Source organism: Nilaparvata lugens, chromosome X (assembly GCF_014356525.2).
Source record: "Nilaparvata lugens isolate BPH chromosome X, ASM1435652v1, whole genome shotgun sequence".
NCBI classification, from domain to species: domain Eukaryota; kingdom Metazoa; phylum Arthropoda; class Insecta; order Hemiptera; family Delphacidae; genus Nilaparvata; species Nilaparvata lugens.
This window is the reverse complement of record NC_052518.1, coordinates 91,741,770-91,747,037: the sequence shown is the minus strand read 5'-3', so window position 1 is coordinate 91,747,037 and position 5,268 is coordinate 91,741,770.

The following is a 5,268-nucleotide window of genomic DNA, read 5'->3' as shown; positions in this document are numbered from 1 at the left end:
CTCGACTACTCCTTCTTCTTTCCTCCTCGTCAATCGCATCACTAAAACACTCTCACTCTAGTCTCCTTATCCAACGTTACGTGGCGTTGCCACAGATTATAACTATCCCCTGAAGGAGCGTCCAGACTCGAAGGTCATCCATTGAGGAGATCCCCGAAGTCTTGACCAATCACAACACATCTGTGTTACAATCAGGGAGTATGAATGTAATAGTATATTTCGCACCTAGGACCGAAAATGAGACTTCTCCGGCTCGAAATCGATTTTCAAGTCCGAGGCCGTAGGCCGAGGACTAGAAAAGATTGAGAGCCGGAAGAACATTTTTTTCCGTGGTGCGAACGCTATTTTTCGCCACACAGAAAAATATACAATTTATATATGAGAATAATTGTTCATTAAGCACTTCCGAAAGCAAAAGTGGAAGGTCATAGCTCTAGCAAATCTGAGGTAATCTGAATATCAAGTAGTTCCAAAATTATTCACCATGTTTCGTGATAAACGAAGTACTATGAGGTTTGAGGTTAGATTCTATTATACTCTGAAAATTGAATTTGAATAGTTTATAATATCTTATTTGTATTTCATTCATCCAAATAAAATGATAGTATCTTATTGCAAAATACTTTATTCAATTCTAGAATCATAAACTGATTCCGTTTCATAAACTATTTTGTAAACACGTTCACATCAAACCAGAATCAGCTGACTTCAAGGTTATTTTACAGCCCTAGGGCCGTAAAAATTTTACCGGCCTGGTCAGAAAACAATCATTTTCGGCCTCCATATGACGCTCGTAAACCAGCTCATTACATCCAAGTGGGGCGAAAAAACATGTATATTCTGCACTCTTGAGTAGCTACCAAAGGTAATATCAAGTGTAACTTTGTTGTGATTTTTTGTTTTGTTATATGTGACAATTGCCAAACAATTTTATTGTTGTACATGCAATGGGAAATAAATTCAATCAATCAAATAAATTATTGTGATCTCTCCATACATTCATTCACAGCATATTTTCTCATTCTATCAGTAGGTTGGAATGATGTATTTAGGTATTCATTCCCGTGGAGCGATCAATGAAATTATGAAATGAAGCACTCTCATTCCCCATGTTAATTGAATTTTAGATTGAAATTATTTTGGAAATCATTCGCGGCGTAAGCGGATTCGTTTAATTTTCATGGATGATAATTTTTGGATCTAGCTTTTTGATTCAATTTCAAAAATCTCAACTTCAATTTCAGCTCTCCAATGCTGGCCTTTTTCACACTCTCTTTAAGCCTATACACTTCACACTTACTTGTAACGATTCCTCGCGGACACGACACGACACGACCGTACAAAAAGCTCTCCGATTGGCTGATTCTCGATACGCAAATTATATCGATTCGTATTATGATAATTATATAATTATTTATTGAAAAAATATATAATTGTATTATAATACGCAAATCATACCAATCAGCATTCCGAAAATATTATGTCCTGTCGTGTCATTATGTGTGAAAACGGCTATTTCCCCGAATAGTCAAAATTAGCTACGGTATAGCCCATTTTCCTCGCAATGGTAATTAAGAATTTATGATATTGTCGAAGCTATAAATCACTCAGTACTTTTACTCTGATGACATTCTAGTCTGGACCGCGGTCAATGCTAAGTACTAAGCACGCAAAGCCCATCAATTTTCTGATGCGTGAGTCTCCCAATCAAACCAGTTTTAGACTGCGGAACTTGTGATGCTACCGAAAAGTTACCAAACTGAACATAATATTTAAATTCTGTAAACCAGCCGATGACTGGTTCCAGTTAGAGTTTCTATAATGAGATCACATGAAACTGTCAGCATTAATTGAATGGGAAAGGTTGCGGTCATTTAGAAAGAATTTTGACAGTTAGAAGTGAACTTATCGTAAGCGGAAGGGGAATTTCAGATAAATAAGGATGGAAAAAGTTGTGATTTCAACTCCAGTTTTCCAAGAACCAACTCTATGGAGATAATTTATGTGCTAATTAACCAAGCGTAGTGTGATCTACGTTCCACTCGAACATATTTGCGGTCTTTTCTGTTCTTATCTTTTTTATGACGGTGGCTCATTCATGCGTTAATCTATTCTCATGAGTAAATGAATAATTATTATTTATTGATAATTCATTAAAGAATGCAATTTCCATCATTATTCTCATGAAATTTGACTGTTGTTTTTTTTAAGTACGGGATCATGTATCTGTGAGTCTGTTGGGATTCCAAATTTCTGAGACTGATATGGGAAGAGAAAGGAATGTTACTGAGCATATTAATTGGAGCTAGGAAAAACATTACAGTTTTCTGTATCAAGATTTGAATATTTATAATTATATGAGAAAGAATTTTAGTATACTCTTCATGTTAAACACGAAGTTCATTATTTACTGAAGGTGAGTAATACCATAGAGGGAAGATAACATACAATGGTATATCTTCTTATATTATCTTTTCTTTATGGTAATACTCACTTAGGGTATTGTGCTAGGTTTCCATATTAAATGAAAACGAAATGATAATGTGAAAACCACTTATTTATTAAAACAATTTGAGATACTTGTTTCGGTTCTTTCACCATTATCATCAATATCTAGTGAACTGAAAGCTTAAACATTGAGTAGCAGATAAAGAAGTATGGGTGAAGCCCCACACTCCCACACTCCCACACTCCCACACTCCCATATTAGCTGTAGAACATTTCAGCTGTCGAACTATTGAAGCGTAATATACCATAACAAAAGAGCTAATAGACTGAATAATAGATTATCATCTCAATAAGAGAACAATATCAGACTCATCAGTATTCTAATGTATTCAAATTTCGGTTTTTCAACTAATCATATTGTATATTTGTATATCACGGTGGTACATAGATATTCGTCAATTTCTTTCGTAGAAGGAACGACGCGCTAGTCAAAACATCAAAATAGAACATTTTTATTATTTTCTACAAATAATAACCTTCTGATACAGTCCTTCTGACCTGTTAAACATTGTGTCAGAGAGGAAAGAATACATTTTATGAAGAAAACAAAATAAATATTTTGTCTCTGATTGTATTAAAAGAAGCTTGGGCCATAGCTAAAGTTTGGGGAGTAGAAAACTACATTACCTTCGATCTTTCACTTCACCTTTTGTGATGAATATAATTTCCAACTCTATTCCCCCATCCCTACAACAACGTCCGTTTAAACCCTCACTATCTACCACACATTGACTCTCTTCAGAGGTACGCAAAATTAACATTTTCAACTCACGAAATTGGATTTCAAACATAACCAATACATCGAATTACTTGAATTTTCTACACACTTCTTATTCAATTTCAACCCGTAATTACAGTGTTTTGAGACACAAATTAAGTATGAATTGAAACAATTCTCTGTCATAGTCTTTAGAGAGTTCATAAGATATTTTTTAACTATATCGGCCTACGTGTTATCTGTGGCTCCTGCTAGTGAGCTAATGCTAACTTGAATGGGTCTGGAACTCAAAAGAATTCGAATTGGAATTTAAGCTACTAACCACGTAACAGCCATAACACCGGACGTAACTTGGAATGCCAGCTGCATTGGATCTACTTCTTCACCTTCTTAATCCTTTTCTTAGCTCGTTTCCATGTGAAAGTGGCAAGTCGTTGAACGTGCTTCTGATCACACTGACCTTCCAATTCAACTCCATCTTCTGCCTGAGCTTGTGTTTTGTTGCTATATGTAGGAGAAATCTACAGATATATTATCAGCAGTTTTATAGTTTCCGTTACTCGCGGCTACAGATGGCATCAAAAAACTGGTGATGGCTCATCTTATGATGACTGTGTTGTTCAACTACGAACCGGGTAGGGAGGAGGAAAAGTTCCAGTGTTTATCTATGTACAACAGTGAAGAGTTTCAAGAATAGGCTCCTCTTTATAGATGGGTTCGGAGATATAGGTATGTAGGTATAATGTAGTAAGTAGGTGTAAAAGAGTAGGTAAGTACAGTATAAGGAGGTATAACTATAATTAACTAGTAGGCAGATGGAGGAATGATGTTGAGGAAGTTGAGATTTTATCGCAAACAGACGAATATGAGTTTGCAATAAGCAGTTTTTTTCATAAAAAGGTATAGAGAAGGGTTTTACGCTTATAAGGAGCTTATACGGAGAAATGGGTGTAAGAAAGACGGGGTTTAATTCGCAATAATTGTTAGTATAGTTGAAGAGACTTGAGATTTTGTCAATATTCCACTTTATTTCAATGAAAATTATTATTTTACATGAGCATGCTTTCGTGTGTGCTCAGCTGTAGTTATTGTTGGGAAGTAGAAAGTTTCCAAATTAACAAAAATGAAATAGAGTGGAATATTGACAAAAAATCAAGTTTCTTCAATTATGAAAAAGTTCCACAACATCAATATTCACTCTACAAACTTTATCAATTATTAGTATTTTAAATGGTAAGGATTGGACGCAGCATGGCTAATTGTCAAATAATAAGCCTTAATATTTCAAAATGGGATTAAAAAATGTTCATTGTGAATTTTATTTATTATAATATGCATTTATTTTAAAATTTATATATTCAGTTCGAATAGATCATTTTTCTTCTCTATTATCTTCTAGATTATCGACAGACAAGCAGTATTAATCTTTTCAATGAGAAATACCTTGTAGGAAAATGACTAAGTCTTTCTAACCCGTTTTATTCTTAGAGTAAAGTTTTCACTTTGAAAATCAATGGAATAATGATTGCATGCAATCATTGTACCATTTTGTAAATCATTCATCATTTATGATCTAATCATTCAATTAATAGATCAATGGCATGCATCATCATCTTAACCAGTTGATAAGACTCAATACTTTCCATCACAATCTTTAATCTAGTTTACTAGAATTAAACAATTCTCATTTTTCAAGCTCCAGTCCTAATGGGAAGGATTATTATTGCGGATGATGCCCACATGAGCGTTTTGCTTGTGCGTGGCTGATGGGAAGTGCGTTGGTGAAATTGATGAGATGATCTTACGTCCATGCCATCGGCGGGATTCGAACCCACGAATCAGGCGGTGCTAGCAGACCGAAGTTTGTAACGCTCTTACGACTAGACCAACCGGCAATCATCGTTTATTCCTTCTTCAGGTTCAACTTTATCCCAAATATGGTGATGAATGGCTAAATATAACATGTCTAGCCTCAGCCAAAGTCAGTAGATCTCAACTCTCATTGTTCAACAGCTGATGACCAATCGCAGGGCTTCACCTAT